This window comes from Taudactylus pleione, unplaced genomic scaffold (assembly GCF_031769625.1).
Source record: "Taudactylus pleione unplaced genomic scaffold, aTauple2 ptg000279l, whole genome shotgun sequence".
NCBI lineage: Eukaryota > Metazoa > Chordata > Amphibia > Anura > Myobatrachidae > Taudactylus > Taudactylus pleione.
Window position 1 is genome coordinate 2,375,763 of NW_028284681.1, and position 16,241 is coordinate 2,392,003.

At 42.4% G+C, this 16,241-nt stretch overlaps 1 long non-coding RNA gene across 2 annotated transcripts in view; it reads right to left on the bottom strand.

The window, feature by feature from the left end:
• LOC148512642 (uncharacterized) overlaps positions 1-16,241 on the bottom strand; it is a 92,651-nt gene that overhangs the window by 17,564 nt on the left and 58,846 nt on the right. For both annotated transcript variants that reach the window (XR_015880182.1, XR_015880183.1), the window contains 2 exons: positions 11,599-11,633; positions 4,545-4,579 (listed from right to left, as the gene is read on the bottom strand). This is a non-coding gene — a long non-coding RNA (uncharacterized LOC148512642). The remainder of the gene's footprint in view (positions 1-4,544; positions 4,580-11,598; positions 11,634-16,241) is intronic.

Genomic DNA, 16,241 nt, shown 5'->3' on the forward strand with positions numbered 1-16,241 from the left:
CCCCCCTCTCGCTAGTCTAATTAACCATTACGTTATTTCCTTGAAGAAGGCTCCTTCATTCTGGCTTCTTTTCCTCCTGGTCTGGCTGGCGGAACTCCTCACGTGCCACCACGGCTCCTCTGACCTCTCCCTTCCAGCAGCACAGCATGACGTCATGAGGCGTGCCAACTCCAAAGGAAAAGAAAAAACTTTATTGATCAAGGGGGCTGGTCTCAGAGCAGCATGCAGGATGGAGCGGGTCCTCCTCCTTTTACTTAATGGGGTAGTGCAGGCCTGCGGGCGGTAGCAGCGCACCTCCTTTCACTCAAGGGCATAATGCGGGCAGTACTGGGTAGGAGCGGACAGTACTGGGTAGGAGCGGACAGTACTGGGTAGGAGCGAGCGGGCCCCCACCTGGGGTTCCAGTCCCGGCAGTCCCCATCTGATGGTGGCCCTGGTGAGAGGTGAGTGGACCCATAGTGATATAAAGCCCCTGATGGGCTCACTGAAAGTGGGCACCCACTAGTATGTGATAGATAGGCACTTACTGATATGGTGGAGAAATCTTGCGCTTTGTAGGGCTCAGTCCGTTCCGACTTCCTGTGTCCACTCCTCGGCTATTATAAGCAGCCACTGTTTAGAGCCTGCAGCGTCTTTGGTCCAATCATTTGTCTGCGGGGTAGCGGCCAGCAGAGAAGAGACAATTCATGCTGCTGCACTAACGGTAGTTTCTTCCCAGACAGGGATTTCCTCAGAGGGGTGTGTCTAGATAGGAGTGATGTTACTCAAAATATACCTGGTGTGACAGGGCCAGTGCTAGGTGTCTCGGCACCCAGCGTCGTCCCGTGTTCCCCCTCCGCTCCTTCCCTCACTGCGCCCTCCCCCTGAGCATAAAATAATAATTGCAGCCGGTCGGTGGAGGGTGGGGTAATTCTGCAGCTGGATCCTGGCGCCCCTATGCGGGTGCGGGTCCCTATGCGGCCGCATGCACGGAGCGTGTCTGGAGACGGCCCTATGGTCTGATGTATAAAACACCTGTTTTTACTGACTTTGCCACTGTGTTAAAATAATATGCTAATAATGGCACAATTGCAAAGAACAAATACCAAGGGTATTAAACGAAAATATATAAGTACAAAATATAAAAAATATAGACATATGATACTGAGGAAGGCTTATTTGATTTTTTTGTATCTAATACTTTGTGATATTGTTTTATAATTAATATTTTGTTAATTGCAAGTCAAATTAACGTATATAAATGGCATGCAACAAATTGGTGTAAGCTATACATTACTAACCACTCATTTTAAATACTCAAATAGAGGAAAAAGAGAATTACATATTTGTAATCGTGATACTGATGTATTTACTTACAGAATTGAACTAGATAAAAAGTACTCATTAAAAAACCAACACATATGCAAAGTAAAATTAACTAACGTTGTTAATATTTATTTTTTTTATTTTAATTAATTATTTTATTTCTTTATGTAATAATTAGTTTTTTTTGCTTTTAACCATCCCAGTTTCAACATATTTTTGTCTATATATATTTGTACGATAAATTGAATCAAAATATTTGTATGTGCATTATTGCACATCTACAAAACATAATCATAATTGTGGAGGTGTTTCTATACCTAACATATGCAGCTAAGTATTGTCCAATTAGTAAAGTGATAATATTCTTAACATTGGGGGCGGGATGCATGACGCATGGCATTCAGCATACATGCCAGCTTTAGCAACTCCGTTATGCATGAAGAACACCGCAAAGGACCGCTCTTTCGGTAAGAGCGGTCCTTTGCGAATGAAAGACTTCCGGGTCTATGACCCAGAAGCCCCTCTGACGTCCTTCTGTGTATGCGCAGAAGGGAACACATACCGTGGGGGTGCTGGGAGGTAACTGATCGGATTCCTCTAACAGCACTCTCCCGATAGAAGCCAATAGGCTTCTATAGAGTAACGGCATCTTGAGATGGTATTACCCACCGCACCCAAGCCCCAGAATGCATCATAGGAAGGTGATGGGGGCTTCTGGGCTGAGGATGGTGATGAGTGGCTGAATTTGAGGAAGGTTATGAGTACTGTGGATGGCTGGCTGCAGACACCATCCCTCCTGAGGCATCTACAGCACTGTCATCAAGAAGACCTTGCAATGGACAGCAGACAAGAACTACAGCCTGTATCATCAGTGACAGAGAGACAGTGCGGTAAGTCATAGTGTGTTTTTACTTTATTTAGTTAACATTCTCATGCTTCACATATAACACATGCAGAGAAGGGATGTGCGAGGATTCGGGGTGGTGGTGAGAAGGTGGGCCCCCCAGAGACATCAGTGTACCGGGCCCCAAGATTTCTGTTGCCGGCCTTGGGTGCATATGAGCAATTCAGTCAAACCCGCATTTTGGGGGTTTGACTGCATTTCTCCCCTTGCTGTATCCTGCCCCAAGTCTTATATAGTAACAAGGGATAGTTTTTAAAAGCAAACAACATCCTACATGTCAGAACAATATGATCACATGGGTTAAAGGAATAGGGAACTAGCTAACTAGCATCATAAAAACAAATACTATGTATGTCCATGAGATAAAGTCCCCATCATTAGCCTGGCACCATAGGTCACACAGGTTTAAGGATATAGTATTGATAATATAAATGAAGAAAGATAATGAAGTGAAAAACCTACGTGTTGGCCCAACTCTATTGGTCACAAGAGTCAACAATGGGTAAGTGTTAAGTAGCTTCTAATGTGAAGAGGTGCACTGGATGGAAGAAGAGCGATGTGAGCAGAGGATCCCCATTGATAGCCTGGCAACACTACTCACACAGACCATCAAATGGGTATATACAACAGTGTGTGTGGGAGAAGGAACTAAGGGCCTGATTCAGACTTGGGAATAGAGTGAGATATCTCTCTCAACTGATCATCTTGGTGAAACCATGCTGCACTGCAGGTGGGGCAGATTTAAAATGTTCAGAGAGATTTGGATTTGGGAGGAGTGTTTCCAAACTGACATCTAAATTGTTTAGTAATAATAAAGCTGTGCAGTATTTGTGGGCTACATGCAAAAGCTGCCAGTATTTAGCCCACATGTAAAAAAAAATAATGTATTTGTAGCCATATGAATTTATGGCTAAAAAAATACATGAATATAGGCCAGTGGTACAGGACACACACAAGGGTTAATATATAAATTATCTGAATGTTTAATAATAGGTTTATACTATAATCATTATAGAGAAATGAATGTAAATAAAATAAATGTATGTAATTACATTTCTGTATTGTGAACATATAGGTCTGGGGTATTAGCCAGTGCAGCGGCACGAGGTAGTTTAGAAAGTTCCAGAAATGGCATGAGCTCTGACCAGTGGCAGTTAGGTGCGGTAGGGATGCTCGTGCTGCGGGGGATATAGGGATGCTGGCGCAGCACAGAGTCCAGTCTGCAGATCCTCAACAGTGCTCATGCTGGGAGTCTCTCTGGCGCTACTTTAGGAGTGAGCGCTAGTAGCGGCAGTGGCCGGGAGCTCCAGCACTGAAGCCAGAGTGGGCATTACCTTTGTGTTTGCCGGAGACAGAGCTGTCTGTTCTGGCTTGGCTCCAGCGGAAGGAAGCCGCATTATCGGAAGGGGCATCCCCTGATCTGAGGTCACGCAGGAGGCGGAGAGAAGGAGAGGCGGACCCTGATGTGTGAGCAGGAGCTGGAGATACGCTGACAGCCTGAGAGCTACGGAGTGTAGCCAGCGCTTCAGCAGTTGATACAGTGTAACCCTTTCAGTCCCTGACAGCTATCCAGAGTGGTTGTGAGTACTATAAAAACCCACACCCCACTTACAAGCATCATTAGTAAAGCAGACTGGCATAATTTATAAGTATACAGCAGGGGATATATCAGAGAGAATCCCTTTCTTGTCAGCAAGGCACTATGAATTAAGGGATATAATACTGCTATATGCACCTGTATAGCCAGCGCAGGAGAACAGTATCAAATAGAAGAAGGATACAATTGTAGCAAGACTTTACACATCTATAGTATAGTGTGAATTCTTATCTCAAGTTTGGAATTCAGAGTAGGAGTATTGCAGTAGATAAAGCACTGGCTACTACACTCTAGAGACTTATATGTATATCTTTATGTAAATTACAGAGTCAGAGGATTTCCGTACATATATATATATAAGCCCTAAAAGGATGCATAAACTTGGATAAATCTGGGGCTCATCCTATAAACTTATTCTTTTGCCTAGGATAATCCTGAATTCTACTCTTTAGGACTAAGACATTTTAGTTGAAGAGACAGGACTCTTGATATAGACTCATCTTCATTTATTCTCTTCACGGAATTAACTATTATATATTTTATCTGTGAATGTTATTTACAGAAATCCATCAGTATAGTTTTCATTACAGTATAGCGGATTTATTGCATGGGGAGGGAATGTTCATGGGAATTGTATTGTGATATTACCTCTATATTTATGCGTATACTTTGTAAGGCCTAATATATGATGACGATAATATATGTATAAAAACAATAACCTTGTATAGAACTACTTACCTTAAGGTATCTGATGGACGTCTTTCATTGGGAAGCTGTGAAGGAAGAAAGGAGACAGGTGTTGATTTAAGTGCAATGTATAAATGTCAATTTATAAGTACTGTGTAAATATTTGAATCCAAACAAAACATTTCATTATACAAATTATATATTAGGGCAACCCTAGGATAGCCATTATAAAATAGCCTAGGTGGAGGCACACAATATAAGGATAAAATATATACATATATATCTACCATCCTTAGAATTGGTGGGGCTACATTTGGAGGCACTGAGCTGAGATCTACACTCAGGAGAAATGGAGTATTTTAGCGGAGCAGATTTAAGGGCATGGTGCCATAGGAAAGGAGTAAACCCTAAACAGTGTTTTGGAGTAGGGGGAAACTTTTCAGAATTTACTGATGACTATATTACAAAACAAGTAAAATCATTATATGGGGTTATACAGCCACATATTATAGATAAATGGAGGGGAGATTTGGGATTGGTGTGCGTAATATTGATAGAGACTGCGAGAGATTTAGACCCAAATCTAATCCCAATGATGATGGTGGCGGACAGCATGTCAGGAAGGAGATGGAATATTATTTGGCCTAGTAGTGGAGAAGATGAAGAGGCTGAATCATCTCCCTTATTAATTGACCCCAATTCTGTTGGAGATAATGTTGACCAGGGGAATAATGGAGAAAAGGATAGTAACATAAATAATGAAAAATTAGGAAGCCAATTTGAGACCATAATAGATAGGGTTGTAACTCAGCTAGAAAGGTGGCACTATGAAGGCAGCTATCGTAGACTAAGAATCTTTTCAGGCATTCAACCAGTTCCCGTAGGGGAGGAAACTTTTGAAGCCTGGAGAGAGGCGGCCATACAACAAACCGAGGAGTGGAATTGTCCCGACTATATTAAGAAACAAAGAGTGGTGGAGAGCCTTAGGGGACCTGCAATGGGAGTTATACAGGCCACCCGGCATAGTAATTCAGACGCCACTATTGAAACTTATTTCGAGGCATTGGACTATGCCTACGGAACCCTGGAAGATGTGGGAGATCTCATTTCCAGGTTGCACCATACTTTTCAGGAACCTGGGGAGAAATTAAGTGTATATCTATTTAGACTAGATAAATTGCTGTATAAAATAGTAGAGAAAAAGGGATTAAAAAAAGAGGATATCGATGAAAATCGAATGAAACAACTTTTGAGGGGTGCTTTGACCACTGACCCAGTGGCACAAAAAATTAGATGCTCCGAAATTAAGAAAACCCCACCTTCTTTTAATGAGCTTATGAAGGAGATAAAACAGGATGAAATGCTCATAGATATGCGGGAACGTACACTAAAGAAAGTTAAGGTAGTGGTACCTGCTCTTGAACAACAGTCATTTGAAGAAAAAATAATTAAGCTAATGGAGGAGCAGAATAAAAAAATTGACCAATTCATAATTTCGCAAACTTCAATGCCCCCTCCCAGAGGAGTATCTTCATTAATGCCTAGTAGAGGTATGGGTAGAGGGGTTAGGCCTGTTACTAGAGGATGCTTTAGATGTGGACAGATGGGGCATCGAGCATATCAATGCAGTCAGAACCCTGGAACCAACAATAAACCTCTGGTACCCTTGGTAATAGTGACTGTAGCAGGCCGGGAAACGGTCGGGGGAGGTCTGTGACCCCCACACAGGCCCCCTAGAAATTAGCTTGAGTGCCATGGGGAGTACATGGTGGAGTGGGATCCTACCTGATAGTTTAATGGGACCCTCCCCATGATGTCAGCAAGAATAAATGGACATCCGTGTGAAATTCTGTTGGATAGTGGCTCACAGGTCTCTATCATTTTTTAATCTTGGTATAATGAAAACTTGTCTGAAGTTCAAATTCAGCCATTAAATGGATTAGTCATTTGGGGACTGAGTGCAGAGAAGTACCCATATCTAGAATACGTACAGGTGACCTTGTAAATCACAGACCCAGTAGAAGGGAAATTGCATGTACCATTTGTTGCATTAATTTGCCCAGAAATCTCAGAAAGGAGAGATAATTTACCCATAATCGTGGGTACTAACACCAAACTATACCATTGCCTCTCAGAGTGGTGCAAAAATGAGGATAGAGGGTCTGGATCCCATGTTTTGACTCTACAAGTAGAAAAGAGGGAAGAGTCTAATCAATTTATAACTCGTTTCCAAGGAAGTGATATTCCTTTTATTAAACAAGAAGAATTAATAACTGAAATACAGAAGAGGGCCCAGGTTTTTTCTGCTGGAGACTGGGATTTAGGTAAAGCCAAAGGGGTTGAGCATAGTATCAGACTTAATGATGAAACCCCGTTCAGAGAGCGTTCCCGCAGAATAGCGCCTGCTGATTTCGATGATGTCCGGCATCATTTGAAAGGATTGCTAGAGAATCAGGTGATTATAGAGTCTCGTAGTCCCTATGCATCCCCTATTGTGGTGGCCAGAAAGAAAAGTGGGAAAGTAAGGATGTGTATAGACTATAGGACTCTTAATCAGCGTACTATACCTGACCAATATACAGTGCCTCGAATAGATGAGGCTTTGGATTGTCTCCAGGGAAGCAACTGGTTCTCCGTTTTGAACCTCAGGAGCGGATTTTATCAGATACCTATGAGTCCCAATGATAGAGAAAAGACCGCTTTTATTTGTCCGTTGGGGTTCTTTGAGTTTTTGATGATGCCGCAAGGAATCACGGGAGCCCCAGCTACATTTCAGGGGACAATGGACAGAATTGTCGGAGATATGAACTATAGGGAAGTAATAGTTTACCTTGATGACATCATCGTGTTTGGCAGTACTTTGGAGGAACATAACACTCGTTTACTCAAAGTTCTAGATCAGCTAATAGAAGGAGGACTAAAATTGTCGGTGGATAAATGTCATCTGTGTCAATCCTCAGTAAAGTACCTTGGACACATCGTTAGTCGTAACGGGATAGCTACAGACCCATCCAAGGTCGAGGCAGTAAATAATTGGCCCCATCCTACAAAATTAAAGGAACTGCGGTCATTTTTATGTTTGTGTGGATACTATCGCAGATTTGTGCCACAGTATTCAACCATTGCCAAACCATTAACTGATTTGACAAAAGGTAACCCCCCTGTGAAGAACACTAAATTAGGAGAGTCAGGAAAGAAAAATAATAGCTCTGAATCATATCACCGGCCTAATGAACCATTTGGAGATCGGTGGACACAGGAATGTGAAGGGGCTTTTCTGAAGCTTAAAAGTTGTTTAACTCAAGCACCTGTGTTAGCATATGCAGACCCTAATCTACCGTATACCCTTCACACTGATGCCTCTCAAGGGGGTATAGGGGGAGTACTGTTTCAAAAACAACAAGAAGAAATGAGGCCTATCTCTTTCGTCAGTCGGGGACTTTCAAAAAGTGAAAAAAGATATCCCACTCACAAACTAGAGTTTCTAGCGTTAAAGTGGTGTATAGTTGAAAAATTCCATGACTATTTATACAGAGTGTTTTTTGAAGTACTACTGATAATAACCCATTAACATACATTCAAATTACTGCCCGACTGGATGCAACTGGACACAGGTGGTTATCAGCATTGGCCTTGTACAATTTTAAACTGAAATATAGGCCAGGTATAAACAATATAGATGCTGACTCGCTATCACGAATTCCTAATCAGTCTGCGACTTTCAATGAGGAAGAGTGGGTAGAAGTTCCTGCAGGAGATATAAAAGGAATGTGTCGGATGATGAAAGTGGGAAATGGAGGGCAAGAACTAATAAGCAGTCTAGGTGCAACGGGAGCAGCTATACCACTTTCTTATTGCTGGCTTAGTCTGGTAGAGTTGGAGGGAGTACCAAGAATGAAACATCAGCAATTAATTGAAGAACAACAACATATTCCCAGTATTAGACATGTCATAGCACAGATGCAGATGACCCAGAATACTCACCTTCCAAGTTGCCAACCATGGACACAGGAGGTGCAATTATTATTGCGGCAATGGAAAAACTTAGTTTTAAAAAATGGATTGTTATGCAGGAATGCTAAAACGAAGGAAAGAAAATCCCTTCAGATAGTCTTACCAAAGAAACTACGTCCAGTTATCCTACAGGCATTACATGACAATCATGGACACCTGGGTTTTGAAAAAACCTTAGGACTAATTTTGGATAGATTTTATTGGCCTGAAATGAGGGGTGAGATTGAGAACTATTGTAAGAACTGCGGATATTGTGTTGTACGTAAATCCTTGCCTACTTGTACAGCTCCTTTTGTAAATATTCAGAGTAATGGACCGATGGATCTGGTGTGCATTGATTATCTGACTTTAGAAGTAGAAAAAGGAAAGAAATGCAACATACTGATTGTCACTGATCACTTTACCAGGTATGCACAAGCCTATGTAACTCCAAATCAAAAAGCTTTTACAGTAGCAAGAACCCTTTGGGATAAGTTCTTCATACACTATGGACTACCTAACAGAATACATTCAGATCAGGGCAGGGACTTCGAGAGCCGTCTGATAAAGGAATTGTGTTATGTCTGTGGCATTTCCAAATCTAGGACTACTCCGTACCACCCTCAGGGTGATCCCCAGCCGGAGAGATTCAATTGTACTTTGTTAAACATGTTAGGGACTCTAAATCCCTTAGATAAGTACAAATGGAAACAGTTTATAAGTAAATTGGTACATGCGTACAACTGTACCAAGAATGAAGCTACTGGAATGACACCTTACTTTTTGATGTTTGGGAGAGAGGCCAAATTACCAATTGATATCTGTATGGGGATCTCTCCTGGTGGAAGGACTTCTACTTCCCACACTCAGTATGTCCGTGAGTTAAGAGAGGAGTTGAATAAAGCATATGATCTAGCTAATGAGACAGCTAGAAAGCTTGGAGAGAAAAACAAAACCTATTATGACAGGAAGGTCAGAGATCAGGAATTATCTCCAGGTGATAGAGTACTCATCAGACATTTAGGACAACCAAAGAAATTAAAAATTGCAAATCGATGGAGAGAAAATCCATATGTGATAATAGAGAAATTCTCGGGTCTACCAGTTTACCGGCTTAAGCCTGAGGATGGATCTGATATCATACTTACCTATCATAGACAGCACATACTCCCTATAGGGCGAGATGTACGAATGGATAAATTTGTTAAGGAAGACAAACTCTCCCACTGTAAGTCAGCAAATAGAACGAAGAAACTAGTAGAGGTCCAAAGTAATGACCAGCCACTGGAGGAGGATAGCGAAGGAAATGAGGAGGATGGGAAAGGTCCTGGCTGTTACTACAAAGATGGTGTGAATGATAATCTATTACTTTCTGAACCTGAAGGATATAGCTCACGTGACCTTTGTTATCCTGATCCCATGGAAGAAGAATTTATTTCTCCTGATAACAATTCTTTTGGAAATAATGAGAAGGATATGGAAGAAAGCATTCTTTATAGTGGAAGGGAAAGTATTTTAGAAAGGCCTAAGAGACAATTAAGGCCCCCTCTTATCTTTACATATGATCAATTAGGGAATCCCAGGAACACTCCTAGAGTTGTAAATCCTAATATTGTACTTTCCTGGCCCTACTTTGGATATCATGAGGAAGGGAGAAGTGGATGCCCTTATGAATAAATAGGAATTTTGTGGTGATCTGTTTAATAATGAGATCACCAGGGGGAGAATGTAGCCATATGAATTTATGGCTAAAAGAAAGACATGAATATAGATAGGCCAGTGGTACAGGACACACACAAGGGTTAATATATAAATTATCTGAATGTTTAATAATAGGTATTAGCTAGTGTAGCGGCATGAGGTAGTTTAGAAAGTGCCAGAAATGGCATGAGCTCTGACCAGTGGCAGTTAGGTGGCCAGTGGCAGTTAGGTGTGGTAGGGATGCTCGTGCTGCGGGGGATATAGGGATGCTGGCGCAGTACAGAGTCCAGTCTGCAGATCCTCAACAGTGCTCATGCTGGGAGTCTCTCTGGCGCTACTTTAGGAGTGAGCGCTAGTAGCGGCAGTGGCCGGGAGCTCCAGCACTGAAGCCAGAGTGGGCATTACCTTTGTGTTTGCCGGAGACAGAGCTGTGTGTTCTGGCTTGGCTCCAGCGGTACGCGGCAACAGGAAGCCGCATTATCGGAAGGGGCATCCCCTGATCTGAGGTCACGCAGGAGGCGGAGAGAAGGAGAGGCGGACCCTGATGTGTGAGCAGGGGCTGGAGATACGCTGACAGCCTGAGAGCTACGGAGTGTAGCCAGCGCTTCAGCAGTTGATACAGTGTAACCCTTTCAGTCCCTGACAGCTATCCAGAGTGGTTGTGAGTACTATAAAAACCCACACCCCACTTACAAGCATCATTAGTAAAGCAGACTGGCATAATTTATAAGTATACAGCAGGGGATATATCAGAGAGAATCCCTTTCTTGTCAGCAAGGCACTATGAATTAAGGGATATAATACTGCTATATGCACCTGTATAGCCAACGCAGGAGAAAAGTATCAAATAGAAGAAGGATACAATTGTAGCAAGACTTTACACGTCTATAGTATAGTGTGAATTCTTATCTCAAGTTTGGAATTCAGAGTAGGAGTATTGCAGTAGATAAAGCACTGGCTACTACACTCTAGAGACTTATATGTATATCTTTATGTAAATTACAGAGTCAGAGGATTTCCGTACATATATATAAGCCCTAAAAGGATGCATAAACTTGGATAAATCTGGGGCTCATCCTATAAACTTATTCTTTTGCCTAGGATAATCCTGGATTCTACTCTTTAGGACTAAGACATTTTAGTTGAAGAGACAGGACTCTTGATATAGACTCATCTTCATTTATTCTCTTCACGGAATTAACTATTATATATTTTATCTGTGAATGTTATTTACAGAAATCCATCAGTATAGTGTCATTACAGTATAGCGGATTTATTGCATGGGGAGGGAATGTTCATGGGAATTGTATTGTGATATTACCTGTATATTTATGCGTATACTTTGTAAGGCCTAATATATGATGACGATAATATATGTATAAAAACAATAACCGTGTATAGAACTACTTACCTTAAGGTATCTGATGGATGTCTTTCATTGGGAAGCTGTGAAGGAAGAAAGGAGACAGGTGTTGATTTAAGTGCAATGTATAAATGTCGATTTATAAGTACTGTGTAAATATTTGAATCCAAACAAAACATTTCATTATACAATTATATATTAGGGCAACCCTAGGATAGCCCTTATAAAATAGCCTAGGTGGAGGCACACAATATAAGGATAAAATATATACATATATAGCTTCCATCCTTAGAATTGGTGGGGCTACATATTTACACCCCTTGCATTGCAATATGGTTTGTTCAGCTTCACAGTTGAGAGAGATATCTCACTCTATTCCCAAGTCTGAATCAGGCCCTATGGGCTCTATTTACTACAATCCGCATTGGTAATGCAGATTGTAGTGTGATATTACCGAGTGAATTCGCATTGCGAATTCAGGCAATATCACAGGGATTTAGTACAAATCCCTTGCAGGGACAGAGCTTGCGATAAAGCTCTGTCCCTGCTAATCCCCTTCGGAGTCTTATCACGGTATTTTCGCAAAAAGTACCGTGATTAAGTGCCCGCGCAAGCGCCGACCGGTCGCCGCTGCTAACCCCCCGGCTCTAAGCCCTGCCCCCCGGTGCGAAGCACCACCCACGCTATCGCGGACCCCCCCTCCCCCCCGCGACCCCCCTCTCCCTTACTTACACTTACCTGCATGCTCCAGGCCTCCGTTGATGTTCTCCATTCTTCTGGTCAGGTGATCTCCCATACTGCACTTGGGCCCGATCACCTGATGACCGGGCAGCAGTGCACTATGGGAGACCAGCTGACCGGAGGGGAGACATCACCGGAGGCCTGATCACCGGTCCCTGGAGTCAGGTAAGTAAATTTTTTTTTTACTATTTTTATTTTTATTTATTTTTTACAGTAATCAGCTTGCGGTCTGTTTAGACCACACAGCTGATTACAGGGACCGACTCCCGGCTCTGCTCTCCCCGTTAGAGCAGAGCAGGAGTCCGGTAACCGGGGGAGACCCTGGATAACACCACCTCCAGGCGACGTTATTATCACAGGGCTTCCCCCGATATTTTTTTCACATTTATTTTTAGTAACTATGGTCAGATCACATTTCCCATGACAGTTATGGGAAATGCAATCTGCTTTACTAAAAATAACTGATAATTAGGGGTTGGAGTAGAATTCTACAATTCTACTCAAATTGTCCTGTAATAACTATAGGTGATACTAAAATAATGTGAAAAGGGTGTGAAAACACCCTTTTTCACATTATTTTAGTAAAAATAATGTTGATAAATAGAGCCCTATGTGTGATAACCATCTCACTAGTGCTTAATAAATGTAGATCAGGATGAAGTGCTTCATAATACTTCATTAAGGTCAAGAGTCTCATTAAGACCTTCGGGATAAAGATAACTGCATTCTGTTCTACACAATTGTTTATATCTGTCCCCTCGCCATTATGTGTCATGACTCTATTGATGACGGTTGCAGTGCCCTCTAAGCTTGATTGATATGCTGCTGCCATGTGGGGACAGACTAGAGGTGGCAACGGCCAGCGTCCCAGAAAACGGGGGCTGACTGGCCCTGGCAGCGACAATTTCATGGCCGATGTTCATGCAGATGACGCAGCAGCAGATAACAGAAGCTGGCAGGAGACGTCTATTTATTCAAGACGCCTCCTGCAACATTAGCATAATGTCACATTACCACTGAATACAAAGACGATGCAAACCATGTACAACTCTGAATCAGGCCCATAGTTTGAATTAAGTCATTTTTATAAGTGGTTAATTTTTTTCCTTTACAAAGTAATATATAAGTAATGCAACACACCCAGGGGCCTATTTATCAAGCTAATTTTTCAGAAAATTATGCAGAAACAGCGGTTTCTGCATAATTGTATGTATTCACACTATGTACTCTAACAGCCTAATGCAGAAGATTCCATAGAAATCTCTTGCAGAAGGCTTGTTAGCTTTACAGACTGCTGTCTGACTCCTATGTACCAACCTAAGTTTGATCCATTTGGTTTATGCCTTCCATAGATGGCATAAAGTGGAACCATATGTAATGCCAACAGTTGGGATCCAAGCGGTCAAAATCCCGACGCCGGGATCCCGACAGGGTTAACATGCCAAAACTTGTTGGTTGGTATGCTAATTCTCTCCCTATCCTAACCCTCTCTCTTTGTTGCCTAAACCTAACCTCCCTACCCCTAGTGCCTGAACCTAACCTCCCCCTCCCCGGTGACTAACCCTAACCCTCCCTCCCTTAGTGCCTAACCCTAACCCTCCCCCTAGTGCCTAACCCTAAACTTAACCCCCTGATACTTACCTTTGGCATGCTGCCGTTCCATATTCTGGAGCAGGGATCCCGACTGCTGTCGGGATTCCGGCGCCGGAATATAGTCCGTCGGCATGTCGTTTGGAGGCATGCTGACATCATCCTGCATAAACTACTTTATGCTTCTGGAGGCATTCTTGTAGGAGATGGATTTTACGAACCCTCTCTCACAGCCTCTGTCCGGCTCCATATTCTGACAATGTGCAGTGACAGATTCCCAACAAAAATGTAAAAGACTCTGAGGATGTAACCCGCAGAGACAGCAGTAATCGCTACCGCTGTGCCTGCGAGTTACAATTTGTACATAGGCCCTGATTCAGACCCGGACGCAAGTGGCCGTTCGCACGTTCGGCGTATGTGCCGAAAAATGTAAATTCAAGCGCTCGCTCGTAATTTCGAACGCAGCTAATCTTCCGCCCCATATTCTCCCAACCCCTCCTCTAGCTAACGAGCGAGCCAAATTGCGACCGTACATCTCCAATTTTGCATGCAGGGAACGCTCGCACAAGTCCAAACCGGAAGTGGGCCTGTCAGATTTCGATTACCTGCTCGTTCATTCTGCCTACCTACTTCAATCGTATCATGCCAATCAAGATATCAATTAGCTTAATTGCTCTTCACATGTTTACAATTCGTTTTTTTTTCATTTTCAATAAACTTTACTCTTGTCCGTGTTTGTTTTTTCACGCAGAATACGTACGGTTTAAACAATGGTTTCCTTTATCCAAAATACTTGTTTTTGTCATTTTTCCTATTGTTTTCCGTGTTTTGTCTGACGCACATTTTACTTGTTTCATTTTTTTATTTAAATTAGCTAACGCATGTCACTGCATTAAGCCAATCATAACTCACATTAGATTTTTTAGCCTGTCGAACACATGACTCATACACTAACCAATAGAATGGTTCCTGTTAATTTTCCAAATACATTAGCCAATCAAAATTATTATCTGGTCTTTATTAAAACTGTTTTTTCAAAAATCCACCATTGCCATCATGAGAGCCTCTGCGTTCACCAGGCGGGAGCTTCTTGTACTGACGGAGGTAATGGACCGGCGGATAACCAGCCAGCCTCCCCCCATCAGCAACAGAGAGAAGCGTTCCGCCTATGCGGAGGTTCGCCGCCGCCTGCGCTCCTTCGGCTCACGCCGACAGATCGGCCAGTTGGAGCGCAGGTGGTCGGATCTGCAACGCCGCACGCCACGCTTGCTGGCATGTTTTAGACAGCGTATAGCTGAAAGTAAGTCTTTTTTTTCGCTTACCTTTTTTATTTTGCGGCCCTATCTGCGTGTGCATGTTTTCATTCTTGCCCTGTTTGTTTATTTACTACATATCTGCGTGTGCATGTTTTCATTCTTGCCCTGTTTGTTTATTTACTACATATCTGCATGTGCATGTTTTCATTCTTGCCCTGTTTGTTTATTTACTACATATCTGCGTGTGCATGTTTTCATTCTTGCCCTGTTTGTTTTTTTAGTCCATATCTGCGTGTGCATGTTTTCTGTTTTTTTTTTTTATTTGTAAATAATTTTTTTGGATGTTTTCAAGGTAAAAAATTAAACAAAACTTAAATTGTTATCCATCATTTAGGGGCAGAGCGCAGACTCCGCCGACATCGGCAGCGACGACGTCGGCCTCGTCCCCTATCCCCAACTCCCAGCCAATCCTCCTCTCCCCAACCTACCCCTAATTCACCCTCCAACCCAGCCTGGCCAGACTCGGACGCCCCTCCCTCTAGGATACTTCCCATCCCTCAAAATTCCCCCTCCCCTCAACCCCCCTTTCTCTTTTCATCACCCTCCCCTCCAACCACCCCTCTCTTTTACACCCCCTCCCCACCTTCAGAAATCACCCCTCCTACAACAGACCTGCATTGGCCTACCTCCGAGGAGGACGATGGTGGGGCTACAGGTCCAGGCGGCATTGTCAACGGTATGTTTCCCTTTTACCTTTTTTTTTTTTTATTGTTTTTTGGTGGATGTTATCCTTTGCCTGTGCATTTTTCAAATTTTAGTTATTTATAATGTTTGTTATATATATCTTGGTTTAAAAATGTCTATGATGTTTTCCCCTTACACATATCACACATGTCCAAACACTCATACTTGTATCTCTTGTTTACGGGACCCACAAATGTAGTTTTTGTGCGTACTTCTCCATTTTTAAATTTTTTAGTTTTCTGAGTCATTTTTGGGAATTTACTTGGGCCAAGAATGTTGGCTTTGAATTGTAATGTTTGTCCAAATTGTCACTTTTTGTAAAGTTGAATTTCCTTTTGAAGTTGTTTGTCAAACAAAATT